General features: G+C 35.2%; 1 protein-coding gene across 5 annotated transcripts in view; it reads left to right on the top strand.

Annotated features, from left to right (window-relative positions):
* Positions 1-15,111, top strand: part of RSRC1 (arginine and serine rich coiled-coil 1) — a 424,641-nt gene that overhangs the window by 359,134 nt on the left and 50,396 nt on the right. The window lies entirely within an intron of this gene.

Below are 15,111 nucleotides of genomic sequence, written 5' to 3'. Positions count from 1 at the left end.
AGCATCCTAGTGATAAGCATCTGGGCAGACTGGGAAGATATAAAATTATAAAGTGGAGTTGGTGTTGGTTTCTTTCCTTCTAAAACTTTTATCTTAAATTATCAAAATCAGTCATAAAAATGGATTGAAAATTTTGAAATATTTTAGCAGTGATGAAGAAGAGTCCCCTTGCCAACACGACTTTAAATAAAAAAGCTGTTAAGAGGTAACAATAAAATATGAAATGTCAAATGTCAGTCAATTCAGATTAAGAAATTCATCATAATTTTTGTAGATTATTTCTTTAAATAACATTGAAGCCACCACCCAAGAATATTACACAAAGAAATCTAACACATTTTTATCTCCCCTAACAAATTTGTATTTCCCCTTTAGTTTGCTGTGATTCATGTGAGTGAAAATTTCGCCTTTTTCCTTCTTAGAGGCTTTATATATACTGTTGTAAATTACAGTGCTTAAAGCAAGATCCAGGCAACTCTTTCTCAGTCAGTTAGTGGATGATGCATTTGGACTGACAATCATGTCACTCTGCTGGCTAATTAGCAGAATAACTATTTCCTCTGTGAGCTTTCAAGGAGTTGAAGCCTGATACTGTGTCCCAAAATACTGGTTTTGAGTGCTATTGTCTAAATCTGAAAATTAAGAATTTTTCCTTAGCGCATACCTTCTATTATGACAACCAGAAAAAATTTACACCCCCAACTTACAAATGGAAGCTGAGATGTTATAGAACCTAAAATGTTTTAAGTATGATGGTTTAGAATGCTTAATAGCAGCATTCCATCAGAGCCAAGCCCTCAAAGCAAATCCAAAAAAACAAACAACAACAACAAAAAAACCCTGTAGATTTAGGTGGCAGAACCCTACAAATAAGTAGATTCGAACTAAATGTGAACTAATTTATACATATAAATGTATATATAGAATTCACCTTATTTGACCCCCTTAAATCCTGACTTTATACTCTTGTCCTAGATCAACTAATTTTATGGTGTATTAAGAAAACAAGTGAATTCCACTGGCAAAAATCCTCAGTAGAATTCAGTTCTTTTGGCTTTCTGAAGTGCATATTTTGGTATTGTTAGTGGAAACAATCTATCTGATTTCAGTTACGCTTATGGTCACCCGTAGTACAAATAGATATAATAATAGATGCAAAGTAGTCTAAGCAAATTATAATATTTTAGTACCTCTATGTTATGTGGTATTCTGATCAGTGTAACTAATTAATAACATAATAGCGCTTATAAAACACTGTGGTGCTATAAATTACAAGTGTGGCACTTATTATCAACCAACATAGTGAATATATGTTGCAATAGTTATTAGTCTAATTCCGTTAATTCAGATCTTAATCGGAGTAATAACCAGTTGAAAACGGATGACACTGATGTGATAACCACAGATACTGAAATTGCTAGGTGATTTATTGTTATGAAAAAATATATAATATGAATGCTTGCCCTAGTAACTATTTCCTCTGTAAGCTTTCAAGGAGTTGAAGCCTGATAATGTGTTCCAAAATACTGGCTTTAAGCGCTCAAAGAAACTTTAATACTTCAGAACCCCTCATTTACATGATGTCAATTGATATTTCTAATGGTGTCTCTCTTTTTTTTTTCATTAAATTAGTTCTAAACATCTTTTAAAAGATGTTTAAAATATTTAGGTAACTATAGGTACTGAAGGTTATATTGTAATTCTTTTGAAAATAGTTTTTTCATTTAGACATTCACTAAGTCAAACTGACCTTGCACGTAGCCTGTGATATACAGTAACCGTTTCCATTTCAGTACCTGAGAATTGTTAAAAAAGCACATCCCTCCAATCATAGCTGTTTTAATTAGCGCCTTTTTAAACGTGTCATTCTAACTAGAATATAAACTTTAGGATTGTAGAGGATTTAGTTAGTATCCACAATGCCTAGCATGTAGAAACTGTAGATACACAGTTTTTTATTATTTTACAACTGAATGAATGGACGAATGAATGACCAGTTTACCCTTTCTTCTTTTAAATCCATGCTTAAGTAACTTAACTGGAGCTTGCAGTTGATTCCAAATAACATCATTGGAAGTATAACCCAACCTTGTTAGGTCTTTTCGCTAAGATAAGACCTCACTCATTAGACTGTTTCTCTAAAGTTACAACCATTCAAAAAGAAATCAGTGAATTTCAAAATACTATCAATATTTGCTAGTATGGATTTATCAAGTCTTTACCTGAGCTCACTGAATTTTCTGTGCGTCCAAAAAACGTAGGAAAATTATTACCACAAATGTTGAAGAAAACTTCTACTGGTAAAACAACCTATATGACACTAATTTTGAAGGATAAAAGGTGTGTTTCATTAAATAGGTTTCCTTTGCCTATATTTTGTGGGTGAAAGTAAATTACTAGCCAGATTCTTTGTTGCTATTGTTTGCTTCCAGAATTTTTTTCTTATAGGTTGTCTAAATACTAAATACTTGAATGCTATCAAATTAAACTTCCCTGAAAATGATTAATGTATAAGCTACATTTATTTTATTTCATATAATTAGTCTAGCTGCAAATTGAAACCTGAGATACATCTGTATGTGTATGTGTGTATATTTCTGCATCTGAAAGACTAATAATCCTTTATTTCTAACCTATAAGCCACTAGAAATTCAGTTTATTACATCATTTATACAATTCGTCTCTTAATTTCTCAGCATGCTGGTATGCAGCACAGGGTTGAAAGCATTGTTAAAATGTAGATAAATGTTATCTGCCCAGCTCTCTCTATCCATTCTCTGTCATCTCTAAAAAGCTATTGTATTAGCATAGCAAGATCTGTGCCTTGCAAATACATTCTGACTATTGTGCAGTCCTTTTCTTTAAGTGTTCTTAAATCAATATCATAATTATGTTTGCCAGTATTGTATCCAAGATAAAAGTCAGGCTATTCACCAAAACTTGTCCAGAGTAACCATTTTGCCTTCCACTCTTGAAGCAGTGATACCCCATTTAGAGTGCCCTTCATGGTCCTTACACAGCTCAGTTGATTGTCCACCTATTGAATATCACTATACATTTGCATGGACCCTCTTTTTTGAACCATTTACTCTCCAACTCTTTCCATTTTAGTTGAATTATATAAAGGTTACATTATTTCATAAAAGTTAGCAATATTTAAAGTTTGGGTTTATAGTTTCCATCTTTAAAAATAAGCATTTTTTCTAACTATTATGTTTTAGAAAAATTAAATCTTTCAGTTCTGTTTTCCTTTTTATTCTTTGTCCTAATAAATGCTTGACTTTGACTTTCTCTTTTTCTCTGTATGTATTTGAAAATGTTCTGACTATATATAATTAAAAATTATTTCAACTTTTCTCCTTTTGATTTCTTTCTGTATTATTGAATGCTTTAGCATAACTGCTTAGGTTTTCTGTATTCTATTTTATATTTAATATAGTATGCATTTAAGTGTTCTAATTATGTTTTAAATTCACTTATAAGCATTATTGTCCTTCTTTGCATTTTGACTTCTCTCTAATATGAATTTCTCATTTGTGGCATAAGTATAGTGGTTTTTAAATTCTTTTCCCCCTTGTGTTTATTCAGAATAGCCCTACCCATTGGTTAGTTTTCTGCTTCAAATATTGTTGTTTCCAAAAGCGTTAGGCCACCTATTCTAAGTTATTCATGGAAATGGTGGACAGTGACAGTACGAACATAATATTAGGTGATTCAAGTGAAGACTTAGAAGAATCCTCAAGTCTCCTTTGTTTATGTTGAAATCCATCAGCCCTTTTGCCACATCTGCTTGACAAGAAGTAAGAGATGAGCCTTAATTTCATCTTTTCTGTTGTTGTTAATCCTTTGGCAAAGCTGGGGGTAAAAAGTACTAGTAACTGAAAAGAAAAAAGGAGGTGCCAGGCAATGTTCTAAGTACTTTACCTGTTTTAACTCTCTTAATCCTCATGAACTCTGAGGTTTGTGCTGTTATTATCCCTGTACTGTAGGGAGGATAGGAAACTGAGGCATAATAACTTGCTCTATAGCTAATAAGTAGTGAAGGCAGTACACAGACCCAGGAGTATGACTCTAGTACACATTCCCCCTCTTTAAATAGCCTGGATAAATCACAACCCTACGATCAGTGTTCAAATATAATATGATTTAAATTCCTCTTCCTCTGTCCTTTGCCTTCCTCTCTGGATCTCACCCTCCAGCTCTTATGTACTTGTTTACTGTTTTCTGTGTGTACTCAGATAGATCTGTACCCATTTTATGTTGCCTCACTTGTGTTTCTGGGACCCCAGAAGGTGAGATACTCGTCAGAGACACAGTTTGTCAAGGTGTCCATGTCCTTTTCCCATAATCTCTATCTGCTTTTCTCCCCAGTGACTGGCTGGTCTGTGTAAGACACTCACTTTTCAAGTCCACACCATCCTTCAGAGCCTGGACCAGAGCCAAATCTACCCTTTCTCAGAGGTCCTGGCTCTCCCATGCTTCGAGGTCCCTAGCATAAAGCGCACTTGGCACCACGTCTTACCACACCCAGAGAGAGAACTGTTCTAATCCCTCTTTCCCTCCACTGTGGCTCCTTGCCTAAGACCAGAGAAGAAGATGAATGTTTGGGGTTCTGAGGCATCCTTTATTCCTTCTGGACACCCTTTATAAGAAGGTTGGAATGAAGTTAGAAGGGTAAATTGAACAGGCGCAGGGGTATCACTTAGGAGTCAGTGTTTATTTGGCATGTTGCCATAAGCAGGTTAGGTAGAAATAAGGATTGTCCTTTCTAGCTCTCTCCTGAATTGGCTACGCATTATAATACGCAGTATGATTTCCTTCTTAGGTTTAAACATTTGAAAGTTTACCCCCTTCCCCTCTTTGTCTTTCTTTATTAGATAGGTCCATTCCAAGATTTTAAATACCCTTTTAGGAGATTTGTGTTCCCATGTATCGGATTTAATAATTCTACATCTGTCATATTGTAGTATTTTTTATGTATCTGTATAGCCCTTTAACACATTAGCTCTAATGTTAGAGAGCTGCTTTCTTTAAGAGGAGAATTAATCTGCTTAGCTAGGATGCATTGCTTTATTCCATGTTTTTTCCTCAAGTTCTTATTTAGTCAAAAATTACTCAAGAACAAACACTCAGTTATTTAGCCTAGCCATCTGTCTTATTTCCGTCAGCAGTGATTTGTCCTTTATAGTCCCCTTGATTCCATGTCTGCAAGAACTTGATTGTTAAATATTTTTAACCTTTCGTTTGTATATAGTTTTATCTGTGCCATATTACATAGCATCAGCTATTTATTCCTCAGTTTTGACGCTTCCAGTAAATGTGTGCTAATTCATTTTTAACTTTTTAACAAAGCAAAGGATCCTTCCTAATAGCTCACTAATAATGTTTGTGCTTCATATGTACTCAGCTGTACTCTATATGGACTTGGAAGCTGATTTAGATCACATTTTACTTATTTTAGTAAGGTGTTCGTGTATATGAATGCAGATACACGGATATCTATTTAACCATTTTTAGACCTCCAGTGACTGACCATCATGTATTTGCTTACCATTTTAAATATTTTCTGTGTTCTACACACACACAAATTTCAAGACCAACTCAAAGCTACAGCTTTCTTTTCAATCAGCTATTTGCAATATAAATTAAACATTAGAAAGCTGACATACATATTGAATGCCCACAGGATTGTGCAATCCTGGAAGTAACCTAGGGGAGCCATTGCAATATATGGAGTCAATTGTACTCTAGTGGAAATAGCCCTATCCTTTTGTTGCTGAAGTAAGAGAATGAAGTTCAGAGTCCCAGCCGTGCAATTTACTGGCTCTGTGACTAAGTCCCTTAACTTCACTGTGACTCTAAAGTGAGAAAGATGATAAAATCTATCTAGAATTGTTATAAGTAGAAATGCATAAAGTATTTAAAAATCATTTCACAACTACACAGTAGTGTATAAATATAAATTTTTATTATTCAGAATTGCAATAAAGGAGTATCTTCCTTTTATCATTCATTCCTTTGATAGCTTTTATCAATTTAAAAAGTATACCGACCATCTGGTGCATGCTGGGTACTGTTTAAGCCATATGAAGAGAGCAGTGAAAAAGGAAATTGAGGCCCCTGCATTCAAAGAGCTTACATTGTAGAGGGGGAAGACAGAAAATAAATATGAGAGCAGTGAAATACAGTAAATTCAAATAGAGGTAATGTTTTCTCATCCTCTGTATGATCTTAAGTGGTCGCTTTAAACCCAGTTTCCCAATCTGTTAATAAGGGTGATAATAATCTATCTACCATCTAAGGAGGTGGTTGTGATACACTAGATATGAAACCATTTTATAGACTTTATAAAATATTAGTCATTGCTCTTTTATTATTAATTTTTAAAATACTTTAGCACTTCTCAGTGATCCGTAGGTGAAAAAGGATATCACAGTGGAAAATATAAGACCACATATCAAGATTTATGGGATAAGGATGATTTGATAGGACTAGCTTATTTGAACTCACCCTCCTTCTGAGAATAGATAGAAAATCTGGTCAAAATATTAAAACATATGTTTGAAGACATGAGAGAGTTACTAAGGTGGTGGGGAAGTATGGGTCCCAGTTCAAAGAAAATAAGGTGACCTCAACAGTTGGAGCCAGTTTTCCCCTAGAGATGATTCCAGTAGTGGCATCTATCTGCCAATTCTTAAAAAGGTCACTGAAAGGCTAAGAATCTGGGCAGAGCTTTTGAGAGCCTCATGGAGCTACAGGGACAAAAATCTAGAGTTCAGGGCCAGTCAAGGAAGGGAAGACCTGATAAAAACCACCAGGCTTTCGGTTGGGATCTTAATAGGTTATTCCCTGAAAGTATAATATTATTATAAAGTATAATAATATTCCATTGCATACATATATAAACCACATCTTCTTTATCCATTCATTCGTTGACAGGCACTTAGGTTGTTTCCATATCTTGGCTATAGCAAATAATGCTTCAATAAAAATGGAAATGAAGATATCTTTTCAATACTCTGTTTTCATTTCCTTTGGATATGCACTCAGAAGTGGGATTTCTGGATCATATGGTAGTTTCATTTTTAATTTTTTGAAGAACCTCCTTACCGTTTTCCATAGTGGTTGTACCAATTTACATTCCCACCACCAGAGCACAAGGGTTCTCTTTTCTCCATATCCTTGTCAGCACTTATCTCTTGTGCTTTTGATGATAGCCATTCTGACAGGTGTGAGGTGATATCTCAATGTGGTTTTGGTTTTCATTTCCTTAATAATTAGTGATGTTGATGATGTTCATGTACCTGTTGGCTATTTGGGTGTCTTCTTTGGAAGAATGCCTATTGAGTTCCTCCACTCATTTTTTTCTTATTGAGTTACATGAGTTCCTTATTTATATATATTGGGTATTAACCCCTATTCAGTATATGGTTTGCAAATATTTTCTCCCATTCTGTAGGTTGCCTTTTCGTTTTGTTGATTGTTTCTTTTGCTGTGCAGAAGCTTTTTAGTTTGTTATATTCCCTCTTGATACTTGCTTTTGTTATTTGTGCTTTTGGTGTATATCCAAAAAGTCATTGCCACGACTGTATAAATTTGTCATATGTATTTATGATTGTTATATCTTCTTGATGAATTGACCCCTTTGTCATTATATAATGTCCTTCTTTGTTTCTTGTTACTGTTTTTGGCTTAAAGTATTTTATCTGATATAAGTACAGCTACTCCTGCTTCCTTCTGGTTTTCATTTGCATGGAATATCTTTTTCCATCCCTTCACTTTGAGGCTGTGTGTGTCCTTAGATCTGAAGTGAGTCTCTTGTAGACAGTGTATAGTTGGATCTTGTTTTTTTATCCATCCAGCCACTCTGGGCTTTTTAGTTGGTGAATTCAATCCATTTACATTTAGAGTAATTATTGATATGGACGGACTTAGTAATGCCATCTTATTAGTTGTTCTCTGACAGTTTTGTAGTTGCAGTGTTTCTTTTTCCCTCTGTGATTTTCCCTGGTGGTTTGCTCTGTTTTGCCTTTCTTTATCTTTTATGAATCTACCTAGTTTTTTGCTTCGTGGTCACCATGAGGCTTATATAAAACACCTTATAGATAAAACAATCCACTTGAAGCTGATAGCAACTTAACATTGATCACATACAAAAACTTCACCCTCTTCCTCCCCTCTTATATTTTTGATGTCACGATTTACCTTTTTATATTGTGTATTTTTTAACAAGTTATAGTAGCTATAGTTATTTTTAATACTCATTTCCTTTAACCTTTATAATATAGTTAAGTGTTTAATACACCACCCTATTACAAAATTAGGGTTTCCGAAATCTCACTATTTACCTTTACCAGTGTGTTGAATACATTCATATGTTTTCATGTCACTACTTAACATCCTTTTTTTTTCATCTTGAAAAACTCCTTTCAGCATTTCTTGCAAGGCAGGGGTAGTGGTGATGAACTTCCTCAGCTTTTGTTTGTCTAGGCAAGTCTTTATTTCTCTTTCACATCTGAAGGATAAACTTTGCTGTATAGAGTATTCTTGACTGGCAGTGTTTTTTTTCTTCAACACCTTGAATATGGCATTCTTCTCTTTCCTGGCCTATAGGGTTTCTGCTGAGAAATCTGCTGGTAGCCTGATGGGAGGTTCCTTTTAGGTTATAATCTTTTTTTTTTTTTTCCTCCTCTCTGGCTGCCTTCAGAATTCTCTTTATCTTCGATTTTGACAATTCATTATATTGTGTTTTGGAGAAAGTCTTTTTGTATGGATAAGAGGGTAATCTGTTAGCTTCATAAATATGAATGTCTAAGTCTCTCCCCAGGTTTGGGGAGTTCTCAGCTATTATTTCTTTAAATAAACTTTCTGCCCTCTTCTTCCTCTGGAACCCTAATTATTCTAATATTTGTACATTTGATGGAGTCCCATAGATCACGTAGGCTTTCTTTGCTCTTTTTCATTGTTTTCTTTGTTCTCCAACAACCATTATTTCAAAGTTCCTCACCTCTAGCTCACTTATTTTATCTTCTGATTGGTCTACTGTGATATAGATGCTCTCTATTGTTGTTGGTTTTTTTTGTTCCATTTTGCTCATTGAATTCTTCAGCTCCAGAATTTCTGCTTAGTTCTTTTTTTATGATCTGTGTCTCTTTAAATTTCTCATTTGTTCATGTATTATTTTCTGATTTTCTTGAATTGTCTTCATTTTCATGTAGCTTGAATTTTTTCAAAACAACTTTTTTGAATTCTATATCAGCTAGATCACAAAATTCCAATGAGTTCAGTTATTGGAGGATTATTTTTATCTTTTGGTGATATGTGTCATTGATTTTTCACATTCCTTATAGTTTTGCATTACTGCTTTTGCATTTGAAGTAGCAGACACCTCCTGAAATCTTTACTAGTTGCCTTCAGGTGGCATATACTGTTTTTTGGTCCTATTATATCTGAAATTTTCTCTGACCTTGTATGGATACACCTGCTCCACACTTCTTGCTCTCTCTTGTGGTAGAATCCTTTAGCTTTTATGTCTTCTCTGGTTCTTACAATTCACCAGACTGACTGCTGGAAACTTCTCTTTTGTTTTCTGAAGGTGGCGCTACAGCTCATGTTTGTGGTTTCTTCCTGGTCTGCTTTTCTGAGAGCACTCCATTTACCAAGTGTGCTGTACACTTGGGAGCACACACAAGGAGATAGCTGCAGAGTTGGAGGAGGTGTGGGTTTAGCACTTGTAGCATTGGGGGTGCTCATAGGCCCAGTGGGGGGATCCTCAGGTGAGGTTCTCCCAGATGCCCATGGGCAGACTTCCCCCTGAAGTCCTGAGTACAGTCACCCATAACTGCATCCCTCTCATGCTTTGTGACATTCTTATCTTCCTCTCTCCTGATATTCTCCCTCCACTGTGTCATAGAGTTCCTACCTTAGCGCTCTGGGTGCTGCTGATGAGAAACAGGTTTCTCCAGGGCTTCCCCAGCAGCATCCCACACGGCTGTGGCTGCCGAGCGCTCACTCATTGCTTTCCTTTTCCCCCACAAGAGGAGTCACTGCCGGTTCAGCAGTGCAGTGTTGGCTTGAGGGAGGGATAGCACTGGCGAAGTTCCTCTTTCTGTCTCCAGTGCATCCAGACTCCTTTGTTGTTGTTGTTTCAACAGCATGCTGAAATCTCCCCTCTCCATGGGTTTCTGCTCAAGGACAGGTTTTCCCAGGCCATGGCCGAGAGGGGTTGTGGTAGGTTCTGCAGCTTCTTTTGGTTTCACAGCCCATACTGAGGTCTGTCTGCTTATTACCAGATGCACATGTGGGCAAGACTCGTCCCAGGCCCTTTGGCATACGGTGCTGGATCCCTCAACTCCCATTAAAGTGCTTTTATTCATGGATAGATGCCGAATTTAGTTGTTCAAAAAGAAGGACAAAATGGAAAGACATCTTACACTGCTGATGTCACTCCTTGGCCTAATAGTAAAACATAATCCCAAGGCTAAATAGTGAAATAGTGGATAACGTTTTCAGTGACAGTTATTTTGATGAGTTTTTCTCTAAATAATGAGAAAAATACCCAAAAGTATGTAGGTCACAATTATTACTTGGTAAATTACAACTTTCTTTTTTATTTTAAAAGTTTCTGCAAATCCCCTTTTGTGTGTCAGTTTCATTGTGTGAAGGGTAGTGATATCACAGAAATCAGTGATTTTATCCACCTGTTCCTTCTGATAGTTATTATCCAACAGACTTAGCTTCTTTTTAAGGCCAGTTCTTGGCCATGATAGTAGCATGTTAGCTACACAAAAGAAGATGTTTGTCTATTTACTAAACCAGGAAGACCTGCACCCAATTGATCTAAAAACTATATCATGTTTTGTAGGTATTAGTTTATTTTTTTAATTAATTTTTATTGGAGTATAGCTGATTTACAGTCTTGTGTTAATTCCTGCTGTACAGCAAGAGAATCAGTTACATACATATATATATTAACTTAAAATAAGGCCAAGAATTATAATTTTACAATATTTACATTTAAAAATCAATCTTTCAGAAGTCCATGCCTACATCTTCTAATCTTAGAAGTGCCACTACAAGATTGACTTTAAAGAAAACCATGCTGCAAGAATTATTCCTGTGGTGATACATGATTTCTGTCGATGGAATCAGAAGCTGCAGATGGATCAGTTAATACTGTGCAGAGTCTTATACTACACCGTCTTCTCAGGGAAATGAAACAGTATGGCAAAGACCTATAAATGATTATAAATATAAACCTGCTTTTACACTAGGTTTGAAAGATCTTCACTTTACTGAGGAGAAAACTGATGTTTATTTGAATAAGCTGGCAACATTACCTACATGTCAAGTTACCTTACATTTAATTTTTAGTAGAAATGAGATATGTCTATTTGCTAAAGATCAAAGACAAGCCAGTGTTCACATCAGGAAGAAAAATTAGCAAGTGCATGAATCAGGTTGTATTTATGTAAGATAAGGATAACGATGGGTTAGCCTAAGTAAGAACTCTGCCTTGATTATAGTATTAGCATTTGGAAATAGCAATTGCCTGTTAACAGAAAGCAGATGAAATGCAGATAATTTTTGCACTTTATAATTGTTGATATTAGTAAGGCTCAAGTCTTTCTCTTTTTTTTGGCTGCGCCGAGTGGTATGTGAGATCTTAGTTCCCCTACCAGGGATCAAACCCATGCCCCTGCAGTGGAAGCTCGGAGTCCTAACCACTGAACTGCCAGGGAATTCCCTCAACTCTTATTAATAACTTTAATGATGTCAGAATATGTTTACTACAGCAAATTATTTGCTCTAATAAAAGAAATATGGCCAAAATACAATTAGAGTGTGTAAATGTTTATCTCCTGCAACATATCTTATAATCTACTTTTTGGCCATAAGATGTATGGCAATAACATATTCAGAGATAAATATTTTAAGGACATTAAATTATTGATTACACATTAATCAATATGTATAATAAATAATGAAGTCAGACCTAGTTTCTAAATAGAATATTTTATCCCCCAAATATTTTATTTCCCAAAACATACTTTTAGGCTTACTGGCAGACTAACAAGCTTTAATCCTGCTCTTAAAGGTTCAGAATGGACATCCAAGAATAATTCTATTACCAAAAAGTTTTACAGAAAATCGGCCTTATTTCTTTGTGCTACTAGAAATTTATTTATGAGACAATTTTTACTGTAATTGACCTTTTTTGAAAATATATATGTTTATTTTATTTTTCTGGGATTAATAAGACTATATCCTTTATTTCTAAAACCATGTTACTAATAGGGGAAAATTAGAGGATTAATATAACATATAAAAATGTTTTCTAAATTACACCTGTTACTTGATGTAAAATTAAGAAATGGAGAATATTGTTCAAAGAAAATAGTTTATGTAAACCCTGATTATTTGTGCAAGTTTAGTATGATTAGATAACTAACCACCATTTTAGAACAGAAAAAGCTGAATTTGTTTATACAAAATCATAATCTGGCCAATTCTGGACATTTCTACCTTACTATAAACTTTTTTTTTTTAAGATTTATTGATTGATTGATTGATTGCTTGATTGATTGATTGCTATGTTGAGTCTTCGTTTCTGTGCTAGGGCTTTCTCTAGTTGCGGCAAGCGGGGGCCACTCTTCATCGCGGTGCGCGGGCCTCTCACTATTGTGGCCTCTCTTGTTGTAGAGCACAGGCTCCAGACGCGCAGGCTCAGCAGTTGTGGCTCATGGGCCCAGTTGCTCCGCGGCATGTGGGATCTTCCCGGACCACGGCTCGAACCCGTGTCCCCTGCATTAGCAGGCAGATTCTCAACCACTGTGCCACCAGGGAAGCCCTATAAACTATTATTAATCCAGGATGATCAGCAAGACCCAATGGAAATCAGCTCTGATGTCAAGAAAAAAAGAATTTTTTTGTCAAACTGGATATTAGGCATTGCATAGAGCAAGTAGGGTTGAAGTAGAACCAAAATTTAGAGGAGAATTGAAGTTCAAGAAGCTCATGTCATAAGAATCAGAATCCTAGACTGGAAAACCAAGCAAGAGGCTAAGGCAGAGGATTTACACAATGTCAGACTAGAGCCAGGGCTTAAAAGTTATGAGGCCATGGAACAAGACTATACATCTGAGGGAGATACATGGAATGCTAGTGCAAGCCCCCAAGAGGCAGTGGGTTACCAAGTCTTTTGCTTTCTGAGTCGAAGGACTCACATTTCTGTACATTCTGCTTCAGTCAGAACTAGTTTCAGGGTATTGCCCTGAAAGGCAAGTCAGCATTGTGCTCAGTGGTTGGGTGACTCAGACCCTCCAAGGCTGTAAGAGAGTGCTACAAAAGACATTGGGAATGGTAGAAATTATTGGGGTAAGAGTAAAGGAGAGGATTCAGTCATCTTTTTGAATCCTATCCAACTGATGTAGCCATTATTGCTTGTAATTGGAATCAAGCCTTGCTGTAGTGCTGCTGACCAAGGCAGAGGAAGCACCATAGTAATAATGTATATGCTTATGAGTCTTCAGAGCCAAAACACACTAAGACATTTCAGGAAAATACCACATCGGGGTTGTTTATGTGAAAAGACAAAACTACTTGTTTATGTAAACAAAGAATAAGAAATCCACTCTGCAAACCATCATTCAGCACCAAAATATAGATCATGAAAAGGAAAACTTTTGTGTGACAGTAACATTCTAGGTATCCCAAACAATTTTTATTGTATTGACTTCTACCCAGTCTTTGTTTCTACCTACCATATTCATAGATGATTTTTTAAGTCAAGTTGATTTTTAAATCCAGGTTGTTTTATAATTCCAGGCTTCCTATTCATTATCTTTTTGAGAACATTAAGGCAGAAATACCAGTGAACAGCATTTACTCTGAGGCTTGAAAATAATGTCTTCTCTTTCTAAAACAACCTGAAATAGCCTCTTGTTAGAAAAAAAATCTCCCTTCTGCATCCTTTCAGCTTCTCTTTCCATGATCTGGCCAGCTTTTTTTTTTAACATACAACACACAGTAAGAAATATATTATACTTTTAACCTAATATACATATGCATAAGTACATATAACTGAAAAAAATTTTTACAAAAAATACTTATCCACTCAGATATTTTCTTTTTTTCCTAATAGGATTGCATCGTCAAACAGGACAAAGCAAAAATCACCCACTAATGGGTCATGATTCTCAATTTGAAAGGCGTTGCTCTGGGATAGGTTTCTCCTACATTTTTTCCTTACCCAAATCACTCTCATACCTTAACTATAAAAGCCTGAGAATATGTTCTCTTTTGCCTATGATTATAGTTAAACTGAAAATAGTAAATTACTGCACACATTGTTGGCATTTTTCTTAAGGCAAATTTTTAAGGTAAATCAATGTGTTGTAATAATATAAAATGAAATTAAGCCATTCAAAATTAGAAGCAAATAGATTTCACTAAATTGGCATCCTGTATGAACTCAATAAATAATTCTTAACTGATTACAGATCATTTCCCTATAAGTATCTGTGAGTGTCTAGAGGACATTGTGTGTTCTTACTTAGGATATAATTATCTGTTAAGTTTCTAGTTAATGTAAAATTTACAGCTTACAAGTGGAATATTATATATGTAGGTGATATATTTCTTCACATCTTTAGATAAAGTTTATTAAGTTAAGTCTGAAGTACCTTCCCCTTTAGCACTGTTTTCCAGCACAGATCACTAACCGCTAATGGAATTCATGTTAATATGAAATTGATAACTGAGCCAAATCTGACTTCATGATGATTTAGATTATAAACTTGAATCCAGGTTCTGGAAATGGCCTGAATTCATCTAATTATGTGTCAGAAGCCAATTTACATTCAATTATTTCTGTGCATGCAGCTCTTTTAATTTATGAATAAAATTTAACTATAAAATTATCTCAAAAATGAAAAAACAGATCTGGAACAAGTAAACTTTTGAAAAGAAAGAAAATAGAAAAGATGAGGTTTTCTTCCTAGACAGATTGATTAAATTGTATGTCCTCTGAAGTAAAAATGACGTTTTAATTTTAGGAGAGTGATGATAGTAAGTCACACAGTTATTAAGTTGGTGAAGCCAGTATTTGAG

Source organism: Balaenoptera borealis, assembly GCF_965194805.1.
Source record: "Balaenoptera borealis genome assembly, chromosome: 5".
Lineage (NCBI taxonomy): Eukaryota > Metazoa > Chordata > Mammalia > Artiodactyla > Balaenopteridae > Balaenoptera > Balaenoptera borealis.
This window is presented reverse-complemented; position numbering and strand designations above follow the sequence as displayed.